This window comes from Corythoichthys intestinalis, chromosome 17, assembly GCF_030265065.1.
Source record: "Corythoichthys intestinalis isolate RoL2023-P3 chromosome 17, ASM3026506v1, whole genome shotgun sequence".
Taxonomy (NCBI): domain Eukaryota; kingdom Metazoa; phylum Chordata; class Actinopteri; order Syngnathiformes; family Syngnathidae; genus Corythoichthys; species Corythoichthys intestinalis.
In genome coordinates this window covers 2,032,466-2,048,939 of record NC_080411.1, presented here as the reverse complement: position 1 = coordinate 2,048,939, position 16,474 = coordinate 2,032,466, and the positions used below count along the sequence as shown (strand labels likewise).

At 40.0% G+C, this 16,474-nt stretch overlaps 1 protein-coding gene across 3 annotated transcripts in view; it reads right to left on the bottom strand.

Annotated features, from left to right (window-relative positions):
• LOC130905873 (metal transporter CNNM4) overlaps window positions 1-16,474 on the bottom strand; it is a 51,488-nt gene that overhangs the window by 13,134 nt on the left and 21,880 nt on the right. The window lies entirely within an intron of this gene.

The following is a 16,474-nucleotide window of genomic DNA, read 5'->3' as shown; positions in this document are numbered from 1 at the left end:
CAATGGCATCACCCCCCATAAGCGGCAATGCAATCGGGGACATTTGGGGGACACGTCCTAATGATATCTAGTCATTTTCTGTTGATTTGGGGAAAAAAAAAAATTTCCCATTGAAAATGAATGGGAAAAATTTTGGACGTCCATGGACGTCAATGGTATCAACTTACATAAGCGTCAATGGAATCCAAGTACATTGGCATCAATAGAATGAACAAACATGAAGAAATGCCATTGGAAATTAATGGGAAGTTTGGACATCCGTGGACGTCAATGGCATCACCCCCCATAAGCAGCAATGCAATCGGGCACATTTGGGGGAAACGTCCTATTGATATCTATTCATTTTCTGTTGATTTGGGGGGAAAAAATAAAATTCCCATTGAAAATGAATGGGAAAAATGTTGGACGTCCATGGACGTCAATGGTATCAACTTACATAAGCGTCAATGGAATCCAAGTACATTGGCATCAAAAGAATGAACAAACATGAAGAAATGCCATTGGAAATGAATGGGAAGTTTGGACGTCCCTGGACGTCAATGGCATCACCCTCCATAAGCAGCAATGCAATCGGGGACATTTGGGGGACAGGTCCTATTGATATCGAGTCATTTTCTGTTGATTTGGGGAAAAAAAAAATTTCCCATTGAAAATGAATGGGTAAAATTTTGGACGTCCATGGACGTCAATGGCAGCACCCCCCATAAGCGTCAATGGAATTGGGGACGTTTGGGATATACGTCCTATTGATATCTGGTCATTTTCTGTTGATTTGGAGAAATTTAGTTTTTTCCCCATTGAAAATGAATGGGAAAAATTTTGGACGTCCATGTAAGTCAATGGCGGCGCCCTCCATAAGCGGCAATGCAATCGGGGACATTTGGGGGACACGTCCTAATGATATCTAGTCATTTTCTGTTGATTTGGGGAAAAAAAAAAAATTCCCATTGAAAATGAATGGGAAAAATTTTGGACGTCCATGGACGTCAATGGTATCAACTTACATAAGCGTCAATGGAATCCAAGTACATTGGCATCAATAAAATGAACAAACATGAAGAAATGCCATTGGAAATGAATGGGAAGTTTGGACGTCCATGAACGTCAATGGCATCACCCTCCATAAGCGGCAATGCAATCGGGGACATTTGGGGGACACGTCCTAATGATATCTAGTCATTTTCTGTTGATTTGGGAAGAAAAAAAAAATTCCCATTGAAAATGAATGGGAAAAATTTTGGACGTCCATGGACGTCAATGGTATCAACTTACATAAGCGTCAATGGAATCCAAGTACATTGGCATCAATAGAATGAACAAACATGAAGAAATGCCTTTGGAAATGAATGGGAAGTTTGGACGTCCATGGACGTCAATGGCATCACCCCCCATAAGCGGCAATGCAATCGGGGACATTTGGGGGACACGTCCTAATGATATCTAGTCATTTTCTGTTGATTTGGGGAAAAAAAAAAATTTCCCATTGAAAATGAATGGGAAAAATTTTGGACGTCCATGGACGTCAATGGTATCAACTTACATAAGCGTCAATGGAATCCAAGTACATTGGCATCAATAGAATGAACAAACATGAAGAAATGCCATTGGAAATTAATGGGAAGTTTGGACATCCGTGGACGTCAATGGCATCACCCCCCATAAGCAGCAATGCAATCGGGCACATTTGGGGGAAACGTCCTATTGATATCTATTCATTTTCTGTTGATTTGGGGGGAAAAAATAAAATTCCCATTGAAAATGAATGGGAAAAATGTTGGACGTCCATGGACGTCAATGGTATCAACTTACATAAGCGTCAATGGAATCCAAGTACATTGGCATCAAAAGAATGAACAAACATGAAGAAATGCCATTGGAAATGAATGGGAAGTTTGGACGTCCCTGGACGTCAATGGCATCACCCTCCATAAGCAGCAATGCAATCGGGGACATTTGGGGGACAGGTCCTATTGATATCGAGTCATTTTCTGTTGATTTGGGGAAAAAAAAAATTTCCCATTGAAAATGAATGGGTAAAATTTTGGACGTCCATGGACGTCAATGGCAGCACCCCCCATAAGCGTCAATGGAATTGGGGACGTTTGGGATATACGTCCTATTGATATCTGGTCATTTTCTGTTGATTTGGAGAAATTTAGTTTTTTCCCCATTGAAAATGAATGGGAAAAATTTTGGACGTCCATGTAAGTCAATGGCGGCGCCCTCCATAAGCGGCAATGCAATCGGGGACATTTGGGGGACACGTCCTAATGATATCTAGTCATTTTCTGTTGATTTGGGGAAAAAAAAAAAATTCCCATTGAAAATGAATGGGAAAAATTTTGGACGTCCATGGACGTCAATGGTATCAACTTACATAAGCGTCAATGGAATCCAAGTACATTGGCATCAATAAAATGAACAAACATGAAGAAATGCCATTGGAAATGAATGGGAAGTTTGGACGTCCATGAACGTCAATGGCATCACCCTCCATAAGCGGCAATGCAATCGGGGACATTTGGGGGACACGTCCTAATGATATCTAGTCATTTTCTGTTGATTTGGGAAGAAAAAAAAAATTCCCATTGAAAATGAATGGGAAAAATTTTGGACGTCCATGGACGTCAATGGTATCAACTTACATAAGCGTCAATGGAATCCAAGTACATTGGCATCAATAGAATGAACAAACATGAAGAAATGCCTTTGGAAATGAATGGGAAGTTTGGACGTCCATGGACGTCAATGGCATCACCCCCCATAAGCGGCAATGCAATCGGGGACATTTGGGGGACACGTCCTAATGATATCTAGTCATTTTCTGTTGATTTGGGGAAAAAAAAAAAATTCCCATTGAAAATGAATGGGAAAAATTTTGGACGTCCATGGACGTCAATGGTATCAACTTACATAACCGTCAATGGAATCCAAGTACATTGGCATCAAAAGAATGAACAAACATGAAGAAATGCCATTGGAAATGAATGGGAAGTTTGGACGTCCCTGGACGTCAATGGCATCACCCTCCATAAGCAGCAATGCAATCGGGGACATTTGGGGGACAGGTCCTATTGATATCTAGTCATTTTCTGTTGATTTGGGGAAAAAAAAAAATTTCCCATTGAAAATGAATGGGTAAAATTTTGCACGTCCATGGACGTCAATGGCAGCACCCCCCATAAGCGTCAATGGAATTGGGGACGTTTGGGATATACGTCCTATTGATATCTGGTCATTTTCTGTTGATTTGGAGAAATTTAGTTTTTTCCCCATTGAAAATGAATGGGAAAAATTTTGGACGTCCATGTAAGTCAATGGCGGCACCCTTCATAAGCGTCAATGGAATTGGGGAAGTTTGGGGGACACGTCCTATTGATATCTGGTCATTTTCTGTTAATTTGGGGTAATTTTGTTTTTTCCCCATTGAAAATGAATGGGAAAAATTTTGGACGTCCATGGCAGTCAATGGCATCGACATCTATATAGTCAGTTGAATCCAAGTACATTGGCATCAGTAGATTCGACATGCATGGCCGTCAATGGCATCAATGCAATGTAAATTCCATTGGAAATCCCATTGGAAGTGAATGGGAACTTTTCCCATTCGAAATGAATGGGATAGTTTTTGGCAAATTTCCGAGGAAGCGTAATTTTTTTCCAAATTCTGTATACAACTTTTATGCCCCTCACCGTCCCGGAATTTTTGATGCCCAAATTATGTGATTTGGTCAAAAATTGTAGGACTAGATACATTTTGAAACTTTTTTTTTTTTCACGGAAAATTGCCGTTTACGGACGAACGGAAAAATTTTCGGGGCCATTTGTAAAGTTTCCTGTGTCACGCGAAAATTCCGGTCGTGCCGATACTTGAACGGTGCCGATCGGTCTAACGGTTCGGGCTGTGAAGCGCGCGTTTTTTTTCCATTCCAAATGAATAGGAAAGTTTTTGGCAAATTTCCGGGGAACCGTAAATTTTTGCCAAATTCTGTATACAACTTTTATGCCCCTCACCGTCCCGGAATTTTTGATGCCCAAATTATGTGATTTGGTCAAAAATTGTAGGACTAGATACATTTTTAAACTTTTTTTATTTTTCGGAAAATTGCCGTTTACGGGCGAACGGAAAATTTTTCGTGGCGGTTTGAAAAATTCCCATCGTCACACGAAAAATCCGGTCGTGCCGATACTTGAACGGTGCCGATCGGTGCTACGGTTTGGGCTGTGCGTTGGCTCAAAAAAACGCGGAGAATAAGATGAATAATAATAATAATAACTAGAAACTGCAATTTCGGGAGAAATTACACACCTTGGTCTTTCCTCTGTGGAGATACAGATCTTAGCCCCACTCAGGTCTATCAATAGAATGGACCATAATGCCAGTCAATGGCACTAAACAAAGTAAAAGCCATGAGAAAAGATTGGGAGAATTGGACGTCCATGTCCGTCAATGGCAGCACCCTCCATAATTGTTAATGGAATCGGGGAAGTTTGGGGGACACGTTCTATTGATATCTAGTCATTTTCTGTTGATTTGGGAAAAAAAAAAAAATTTCCCATTGAAAATGAATGGGAAAAATTTTGGACGTCCATGGACGTCAATGGTATCAACTTACATAAGCGTCAATGGAATCCAAGTACATTGGCATCAATAAAATGAACAAACATGAAGAAATGCCATTGGAAATGAATGGGAAGTTTGGACGTCCATGAACGTCAATGGCATCACCCTCCATAAGCGGCAATGCAATCGGGGACATTTGGGGGACACGTCCTAATGATATCTAGTCATTTTCTGTTGATTTGGGAAAAAAAAAAAAATCCCATTGAAAATGAATGGGAAAAATTTTGGACGTCCATGGACGTCAATGGTATCAACTTACATAAGCGTCAATGGAATCCAAGTACATTGGCATCAATAGAATGAACAAACATGAAGAAATGCCTTTGGAAATGAATGGGAAGTTTGGACGTCCATGGACGTCAATGGCATCACCCCCCATAAGCGGCAATGCAATCGGGGACATTTGGGGGACACGTCCTAATGATATCTAGTCATTTTCTGTTGATTTGGGGAAAAAAAAAAATTTCCCATTGAAAATGAATGGGAAAAATTTTGGACGTCCATGGACGTCAATGGTATCAACTTACATAAGCGTCAATGGAATCCAAGTACATTGGCATCAATAGAATGAACAAACATGAAGAAATGCCATTGGAAATGAATGGGAAGTTTGGACGTCCCTGGACGTCAATGGCATCACCCTCCATAAGCAGCAATGCAATCGGGGACATTTGGGGGACAGGTCCTATTGATATCTAGTCATTTTCTGTTGATTTGGGGAAAAAAAAAAATTTCCCATTGAAAATGAATGGGTAAAATTTTGGACGTCCATGGACGTCAATGGCAGCACCCCCCATAAGCGTCAATGGAATTGGGGACGTTTGGGATATACGTCCTATTGATATCTGGTCATTTTCTGTTGATTTGGAGAAATGTAGTTTTTTCCCCATTGAAAATGAATGGGAAAAATTTTGGACGTCCATGGAAGTCAATGGCGGCACCCTTCATAAGCGTCAATGGAATTGGGGAAGTTTGGGGGACACGTCCTATTGATATCTGGTCATTTTCTGTTGATTTGGGGAAATTTTGTTTTTTCCCCATTGAAAATGAATGGGAAAAATTTTGGACGTCCATGGCCGTCAATGGCATCGACATTCATATAGTCAATTGAATCCAAGTACATTGGCATCAGTAGATTCGACATGCATGGCCGTCAATGGCATCAATGCAATGTAAATTCCATTGGAAATCCCATTGGAAGTGAATGGGACTTTTCCCATTCGAAATGAATGGGATAGTTTTTGGCAAATTTCCGAGGAAGCGTAATTTTTTTCCAAATTCTGTATACAACTTTTATGCCCCTCACCGTCCCGGAATTTTTGATGCCCAAATTATGTGATTTGGTCAAAAATTGTAGGACTAGATACATTTTGAAACTTTTTTTTTTTTCACGGAAAATTGCCGTTTACGGACGAACGGAAAAATTTTCGGGGCCATTTGTAAAGTTTCCTGTGTCACGCGAAAATTCCGGTCGTGCCGATACTTGAACGGTGCCGATCGGTCTAACGGTTCGGGCTGTGAAGCGCGCGTTTTTTTTCCATTCAAAATGAATAGGAAAGTTTTTGGCAAATTTCCGGGGAACCGTAAATTTTTGCCAAATTCTGTATACAACTTTTATGCCCCTCACCGTCCCGGAATTTTTGATGCCCAAATTATGTGATTTGGTCAAAAATTGTAGGACTAGATACATTTTGAAACTTTTTTTGTTTTTCGGAAAATTGCCGTTTACGGGCGAACGGAAAATTTTTCGTGGCGGTTTGAAAAATTCCCATCGTCACGCGAAAATTCCGGTCGTGCCGATACTTGAACTGTGCCGATCGGTGCTACGGTTTGGGCTGTGCGTTGGCTCAAAAAAACGCGGAGAATAAGATGAATAAATAATAAGTACAATAAAGTTGCACAATAACAATACCTTGTTCTTTCTTTCAGAAAGACCAAGGTAATAAGAACAACAATAAAGTTGCACAATAACAATACCTTGTTCTTTCTTTCAGAAAGACCAAGGTAATAAAGTTGTAGAATAACATAACCTTGTTCTTTCTTTCAGAAAGACCAAGGTAATAATAATAATAACTAGAAACTGCAATTTCGGGAGAAATTACACACCTTGGTCTTTCCTCTGTGGAGATACAGATCTTAGCCCCACTCAGGTCTTTCAATAGAATGGATCATAATGCCAGTCATTGGCAAAAAACAAAGTAAAAGCCGTTAGAAATGAATGGGAGAATTGGACGTCCATGGACGTCAATGGCGGCACCTTTCATAATTGTTAATGGAATCGGGGAAGTTTGGGGGACACGTCCTAATGATATCTAGTCATTTTCTGTTGATTTGGGAAAAAAAAAAAATTCCCATTGAAAATGAATGGGAAAAATTTTGGACGTCCATGGACGTCAATGGTATCAACTTACATAAGCGTCAATGGAATCCAAGTACATTGGCATCAATAAAATGAACAAACATGAAGAAATGCCATTGGAAATGAATGGGAAGTTTGGACGTCCATGAACGTCAATGGCATCACCCTCCATAAGCGGCAATGCAATCGGGGACATTTGGGGGACACGTCCTAATGATATCTAGTCATTTTCTGTTGATTTGGGAAAAAAAAAAATTCCCATTGAAAATGAATGGGAAAAATTTTGGACGTCCATGGACGTCAATGGTATCAACTTACATAAGCGTCAATGGAATCCAAGTACATTGGCATCAATAGAATGAACAAACATGAAGAAATGCCTTTGGAAATGAATGGGAAGTTTGGACGTCCATGGACGTCAATGGCATCACCCCCCATAAGCGGCAATGCAATCGGGGACATTTGGGGGACACGTCCTAATGATATCTAGTCATTTTCTGTTGATTTGGGGAAAAAAAAAAAATTCCCATTGAAAATGAATGGGAAAAATTTTGGACGTCCATGGACGTCAATGGTATCAACTTACATAACCGTCAATGGAATCCAAGTACATTGGCATCAAAAGAATGAACAAACATGAAGAAATGCCATTGGAAATGAATGGGAAGTTTGGACGTCCCTGGACGTCAATGGCATCACCCTCCATAAGCAGCAATGCAATCGGGGACATTTGGGGGACAGGTCCTATTGATATCTAGTCATTTTCTGTTGATTTGGGGAAAAAAAAAAATTTCCCATTGAAAATGAATGGGTAAAATTTTGGACGTCCATGGACGTCAATGGCAGCACCCCCCATAAGCGTCAATGGAATTGGGGACGTTTGGGATATACGTCCTATTGATATCTGGTCATTTTCTGTTGATTTGGAGAAATTTAGTTTTTTCCCCATTGAAAATGAATGGGAAAAATTTTGGACGTCCATGTAAGTCAATGGCGGCACCCTTCATAAGCGTCAATGGAATTGGGGAAGTTTGGGGGACACGTCCTATTGATATCTGGTCATTTTCTGTTGATTTGGGGTAATTTTGTTTTTTCCCCATTGAAAATGAATGGGAAAAATTTTGGACGTCCATGGCAGTCAATGGCATCGACATCTATATAGTCAGTTGAATCCAAGTACATTGGCATCAGTAGATTCGACATGCATGGCCGTCAATGGCATCAATGCAATGTAAATTCCATTGGAAATCCCATTGGAAGTGAATGGGACTTTTCCCATTCGAAATGAATGGGATAGTTTTTGGCAAATTTCCGAGGAAGCGTAATTTTTTTCCAAATTCTGTATACAACTTTTATGCCCCTCACCGTCCCGGAATTTTTGATGCCCAAATTATGTGATTTGGTCAAAAATTGTAGGACTAGATACATTTTGAAACTTTTTTTTTTTTCACGGAAAATTGCCGTTTACGGACGAACGGAAAATTTTTCGGGGCCATTTGTAAAGTTTCCTGTGTCACGCGAAAATTCCGGTCGTGCCGATACTTGAACGGTGCCGATCGGTCTAACGGTTCGGGCTGTGAAGCGCGCGTTTTTTTTCCATTCAAAATGAATAGGAAAGTTTTTGGCAAATTTCCGGGGAACCGTAAATTTTTGCCAAATTCTGTATACAACTTTTATGCCCCTCACCGTCCCGGAATTTTTGATGCCCAAATTATGTGATTTGGTCAAAAATTGTAGGACTAGATACATTTTGAAACTTTTTTTATTTTTCGGAAAATTGCCGTTTACGGGCGAACGGAAAATTTTTCGTGGCGGTTTGAAAAATTCCCATCGTCACGCGAAAATTCCGGTCGTGCCGATACTTGAACTGTGCCGATCGGTGCTACGGTTTGGGCTGTGCGTTGGCTCAAAAAAACGCGGAGAATAAGATGAATAAATAATAAGTACAATAAAGTTGCACAATAACAATACCTTGTTCTTTCTTTCAGAAAGACCAAGGTAATAAAGTTGCACAATAACAATACCTTGTTCTTTCTTTCAGAAAGACCAAGGTAATAAAGTTGCACAATAACAATACCTTGTTCTTTCTTTCAGAAAGACCAAGGTAACTAGAAACTGCAATTTCGGGAGAAATTACACCTTGGTCTTTCCTCTGTGGAGATACAGATCTTAGCCCCACTCAGGTCTATCAATAGAATGGACCATAATGCCAGTCAATGGCACTAAACAAAGTAAAAGCCATTAGAAATGATTGGGAGAATTGGACGTCCATGGCAGTCAATGGCATCGACATCCATATAATCAATTGAATCCAAGTACATTGGCATCAGTAGATTCGACATGCATGGCCGTCAATGGCATCAATGCAATGTAAATTCCATTGGAAATCCCATTGGAAGTGAATGGGACTTTTCCCATTCGAAATGAATGGGATAGTTTTTGGCAAATTTCCGAGGAAGCGTAATTTTTTTCCAAATTCTGTATACAACTTTTATGCCCCTCACCGTCCCGGAATTTTTGATGCCCAAATTATGTGATTTGGTCAAAAATTGTAGGACTAGATACATTTTGAAACTTTTTTTTTTTTCACGGAAAATTGCCGTTTACGGACGAACGGAAAAATTTTCGGGGCCATTTGTAAAGTTTCCTGTGTCACGCTAAAATTCCGGTCGTGCCGATACTTGAACGGTGCCGATCGGTCTAACGGTTCGGGCCGTGAAGCGCGCGTTTTTTTTCCATTCAAAATGAATAGGAAAGTTTTTGGCAAATTTCCGGGGAACCGTAAATTTTTGCCAAATTCTGTATACAACTTTTATGCCCCTCACCGTCCCGGAATTTTTGATGCCCAAATTATGTGATTTGGTCAAAAATTGTAGGACTAGATACATTTTGAAACTTTTTTTTTTTTCCGGAAAATTGCCGTTTACGGGCGAACGGAAAATTTTTCGGGGCCGTTTGAAAAATTCCCATCGTCGCGCGAAAATTCCGGTCGTGCCGATACTTGAACGGTGCCGATCGGTGGTACGGTTCGGGCTGTGCGTTGGCTCAAAAAAACGCGGAGAATTATTGAATAATAATAATAAAAAACTAGAAACTGCAATTTCGGGAGAAATTACACACCTTGGTCTTTCCTCTGTGGAGATACAGATCTTAGCCCCACTCAGGTCTATCAATAGAATGGACCATAATGCCAGTCAATGGCACTAAACAAAGTAAAAGCCATTAGAAAAGATTGGGAGAATTGGACGTCCATGGCCGTCAATGGCATCACCCTCCATAAGCGGCAATCCAATCGGGGACATTTGGGGGACACGTCCTATTGATATCTAGTCATTTTCTGTTGATTTGGGGAAAAAAAAAAAATTCCCATTGAAAATGAATGGGAAAAATTTTGGACGTCCATGGACGTCAATGGTATCAACTTACATAAGCGTCAATGGAATCCAAGTACATTGGCATCAATAGAATGAACAAACATGAAGAAATGCCATTGGAAATGAATGGGAAGTTTGGACGTCCGTGGCCGTCAATGGCATCACCCTCCATAAGAGGCAATGCAATCGGGGACATTTGGGGGACACGTCCTATTGATATCTAGTCATTTTCTGTTGATTTGGGGAAAAAAAAAAAATTCCCATTGAAAATGAATGGGAAAAATTTTGGACGTCCATGGACGTCAATGGTATCAACTTACATAAGCGTCAATGGAATCCAAGTACATTGGCATCAATAGAATGAACAAACATGAAGAAATGCCATTGGGATTTAATGGGAAGTTTGGACGTCCATGAACGTCAATGGCATCACCCTCCATAAGCGGCAATGCAATCGGGGACATTTGGGGGACACGTCCTAATGATATCTAGTCATTTTCTGTTGATTTGGGGAAAAAAAAAAATTTCCCATTGAAAATGAATGGGAAAAATTTTGGACGTCTATGGACGTCAATGGTATCAACTTACATAAGCGTCAATGGAATCTAAGTACATTGGCATCAATAGAATGAACAAACATGAAGAAATGCCATTGGAATAAATGGGAAGTTTGGACGTCCCTGGACGTCAATGGCATCACCCTCCATAAGCAGAAATGCAATTGGGGACATTTGGGGGACACGTCCTATTGATATCTAGTCATTTTCTGTTGATTTGGGGAAAAAAAAAAATTCCCATTGAAAATGAATGGGTAAAATTTTGGACGTCCATGGACGTCAATGGCATTACCCTCCATAAGCGGCAATGCAATCGGGGACATTTGGGGGACACGTCCTAATGATATCTAGTCATTTTCTGTTGATTTGGGGAAAAAAAAAAAATTCCCATTGAAAATGAATGGGTAAAATTTTGGACGTCCATGGACGTCATTGGCATCACCCTCCATAAGCGTAAATGGAATTGGGGAAGTTTGGGGGACACGTCCTATTGATATCTGGTCATTTTCTGTTGATTTGGGGAAATGTAGTTTTTTCCCCATTGAAAATGAATGGGAAAAATTTTGGACGTCCATGGCCGTCAATGGCATCGACATCCATATAGCCAATTGAATCCAAGTACATTGGCATCAATAGATTCGACATGCATGGCCGTCAATGGCATCAATGCAATGTAAATTCCATTGAAATCCCATTGAAGTGAATGGGAACTTTTCCCATTAGAAATGAATGGGAGAGTTTTTGGCAAATTTCCGGGGAACCGTAAATTTTTTCCAAATTCTGTATACAACTTTTATGCCCCTCACCGTCCCGGAATTTTTGATACCCAAATTATGTGATTTGGTCAAAAATTGTAGGACTAGATACATTTTTAAACTTTTTTTTTTTTTCGGAAAATTGCCGTTTACGGGCAAACGGAAAATTTTTCGTGGCGTTTTGAAAAATTCCCATCGTCACGCGATAATTCCGGTCATGCCGATACTTGAACGGTGCCGATCGGGGCTACGGTTTGGGCTGTGCGTTGGCTCAAAAAAACGCGGAGAATAAGATGAATAAATAATAATAATAACTAGAAACTGCAATTTCGGGAGAAATTACACACCTTGGTCTTTCCTCTGTGGAGATACAAATCTTAGCCCCACTCAGGTCTATCAATAGAATGGACCATAATGCCAGTCATTGGCACTAAACAAAGTTAAAGGCATTAGAAAAGATTGGGAGAATTGGACGTCCATGTCCGTCAATGGCAGCACCCTCCATAATTGTTAATGGAATCGGGGAAGTTTGGGGGACACGTCCTATTGATATCTAGTCATTTTCTGTTGATTTGGGGAAAAAAAAAATTTCCCATTGAAAATGAATGGGAAAAATTTTGGACGTCCATGGACGTCAATGGTATCAACTTACATAAGCGTCAATGGAATCCAAGTACATTGGCATCAATAAAATGAACAAACATGAAGAAATGCCATTGGAAATGAATGGGAAGTTTGGACGTCCATGAACGTCAATGGCATCACCCCCCATAAGCGGCAATGCAATCGGGGACATTTGGGGGACACGTCCTAATGATATCTAGTCATTTTCTGTTGATTTGGGGAAAAAAAAAAAATTCCCATTGAAAATGAATGGGAAAAATTTTGGACGTCCATGGACGTCAATGGTATCAACTTACATAAGCGTCAATGGAATCCAAGTACATAGGCATCAATAGAATGAACAAACATGAAGAAATGCCTTTGGAAATTAATGGGAAGTTTGGACGTCCGTGGACGTCAATGGCATCACCCTCCATAAGCAGCAATGCAATCGGGCACATTTGGGGGAAACGTCCTATTGATATCTAGTCATTTTCTGTTGATTTGGGGGAAAAAAAAAAAATTCCCATTGAAAATGAATGGGAAAAATTTTGGACGTCCATGGACGTCAATGGTATCAACTTACATAAGCGTCAATGGAATCCAAGTACATTGGCATCAAAAGAATGAACAAACATGAAGAAATGCCATTGGAAATTAATGGGAAGTTTGGACGTCCCTGGACGTCAATGGCATCACCCTCCATAAGCAGCAATGCAATCGGGGACATTTGGGGGACAGGTCCTATTGATATCTAGTCATTTTCTGTTGATTTGGGGAAAAAAAAAAATTTCCCATTGAAAATGAATGGGTAAAATTTTGGACGTCCATGGACGTCAATGGCAGCACCCCCCATAAGCGTTAATGGAATTGGGGACGTTTGGGATATACGTCCTATTGATATCTGGTCATTTTCTGTTGATTTGGAGAAATGTAGTTTTTTCCCCATTGAAAATGAATGGGAAAAATTTTGGACGTCCATGTAAGTCAATGGCGGCACCCTTCATAAGCGTCAATGGAATTGGGGAAGTTTGGGGGACACGTCCTATTGATATCTGGTCATTTTCTGTTGATTTGGGGAAATTTTGTTTTTTTCCCATTGAAAATGAACGGGAAAATTTTTGGACGTCCATGGACGTCAATGGCATCGACATCCATATAGTCAATTGAATCCAAGTACATTGGCATCAGTAGATTCGACATGCATGGCCGTCAATGGCATCAATGCAATGTAAATTCCATTGGAAATCCCATTGGAAGTGAATGGGAACTTTTCCCATTCGAAATGAATGGGATAGTTTTTGGCAAATTTCCGAGGAAGCGTAATTTTTTTCCAAATTCTGTATACAACTTTTATGCCCCTCACCGTCCCGGAATTTTTGATGCCCAAATTATTTGATTTGGTCAAAAATTGTAGGACTAGATACATTTTGAAACTTTTTTTTTTTTCACGGAAAATTGCCGTTTACGGACGAACGGAAAAATTTTCGGGGCCATTTGTAAAGTTTCCTGTGTCACGCGAAAATTCCGGTCGTGCCGATACTTGAACGGTGCCGATCGGTCTAACGGTTCGGGCTGTGAAGCGCGCGTTTTTTTTCCATTCAAAATGAATAGGAAAGTTTTTGGCAAATTTCCGGGGAACCGTAAATTTTTGCCAAATTCTGTATACAACTTTTATGCCCCTCACCGTCCCGGAATTTTTGATGCCCAAATTATGTGATTTGGTCAAAAATTGTAGGACTAGATACATTTTGAAACTTTTTTTATTTTTCGGAAAATTGCCGTTTACGGGCGAACGGAAAATTTTTCGTGGCGGTTTGAAAAATTCCCATCGTCACACGAAAAATCCGGTCGTGCCGATACTTGAACGGTGCCGATCGGTGCTACGGTTTGGGCTGTGCGTTGGCTCAAAAAAACGCGGAGAATAAGATGAATAATAATAATAATAATAATAAGAACAATAAAGTTGCACAATAACAATACCTTGTTCTTTCTTTCAGAAAGACCAAGGTAATAATAATAAGTACAATAAAGTTGTAGAATATCATTACCTTGTTCTTTCCTTTGGAAAGACCAAGGTAATAAGAACAATAAAGTTGCACAATAACAATACCTTGTTCTTTCTTTCAGAAAGACCAAGGTAACTAGAAACTGCAATTTCGGGAGAAATTACACACCTTGGTCTTTCCTCTGTGGAGATACAGATCTTAGCCCCACTCAGGTCTATCAATAGAATGGATGATAATGCCAGTCATTGGCACAAAACAAAAAGCCATTAGAAATGAACAGGAGAATTGGACGTCCATGGACGTCAATGGCGGCACCCTTCATAATTGTTCATGCAATCGGAGACATTTGGGGGACACGTCCTATTGATATCTAGTCATTTTCTGTTGATTTGTGGGAAAAAAAAAATTCCCATTGAAAATGAATGGGAAAAATTTTGGACGTCCATGGACGTCAATGGTATCAACTTACATAAGCGTCAATGGAATCCAAGTACATTGGCATCAATAGAATGAACAAACATGAAGAAATGCCATTGAAAATTAATGGGAAGTTTGGACGTCCATGGACGTCAATGGCATCACCCTCCATAAGCGGCAATGCAATCGGGGACATTTGGGGGACATGTCCTATTGATATCTAGTCATTTTCTGTTGATTTGGGGAAAAAAAAAAAATTCCCATTGAAAATGAATGGGAAAAATTTTGGACGTCCATGGACGTCAATGGTATCAACTTACATAAGCGTCAATGGAATCCAAGTACATTGGCATCAATAGAATGAACAAACATGAAGAAATGCCATTGGAAATTAATGGGAAGTTTGGACGTCCGTGGACGTCAATGGCATCACCCTCCATAAGCGGCAATGCAATCGGGCACATTTGGGGGAAACGTCCTATTGATATCTAGTCATTTTCTGTTGATTTGGGGAAAAAAAAAAAATTCCCATTGAAAATGAATGGGAAAAATTTTGGACGTCCATGGACGTCAATGGTATCAACTTACATAAGCGTCAATGGAATCCAAGTACATTGGCATCAATAGAATGAACAAACATGAAGAAATGCCATTGGAAATGAATGGGAAGTTTGGACGTCCCTGGATGTCAATGGCATCACCCTCCATAAGCAGCAATGCAATCGGGGACATTTGGGGGACACGTCCTATTGATATCTAGTCATTTTCTGTTGATTTGGGGGAAGAAAAAAAAATTCCCATTGAAAATGAATGGGTAAAATTTTGGACGTCCATGGACGTCAATGGCAGCACCCCCCATAAGCGTCAATGGAATTGGGGACGTTTGGGATATACGTCCTATTGATATCTGGTCATTTTCTGTTGTTTTGGAGAAATTTAGTTTTTTCCCCATTGAAAATGAATGGGAAAAATTTTGGACGTCCATGTAAGTCAATGGCGGCACTCTTCATAAGCGTCAATGGAATTGGGGAAGTTTGGGGGACACGTCCTATTGATATCTGGTCATTTTCTGTTGATTTGGGGTAATTTTGTTTTTTCCCCATTGAAAATGAATGGGAAAAATTTTGGACGTCCATGGCAGTCAATGGCATCGACATCCATATAGTCAATTGAATCCAAGTACATTGGCATCAGTAGATTCGACATGCATGGCCGTCAATGGCATCAATGCAATGTAAATTCCATTGGAAATCCCATTGGAAGTGAATGGGACTTTTCCCATTCGAAATGAATGGGATAGTTTTTGGCAAATTTCCGAGGAAGCGTAATTTTTTTCCAAATTCTGTATACAACTTTTATGCCCCTCACCGTCCCGGAATTTTTGATGCCCAAATTATGTGATTTGGTCAAAAATTGTAGGACTAGATACATTTTGAAACTTTTTTTTTTTTCACGGAAAATTGCCGTTTACGGACGAACGTAAAAATTTTCGGGGCCATTTGTAAAGTTTCCTGTGTCACGCGAAAATTCCGGTCGTGCCGATACTTGAACGGTGCAGATTGGTCTAACGGTTCGGGCTGTGAAGCGCGCGTTTTTTTTCCATTCAAAATGAATAGGAAAGTTTTTGGCAAATTTCCGGGGAACCGTAAATTTTTGCTAAATTCTGTATACAACTTTTATGCCCCTCACCGTCCCGGAATTTTTGATGCCCAAATTATGTGATTTGGTCAAAAATTGTAGGACTAGATACATTTTGAAACTTTTTTTATTTTTCGG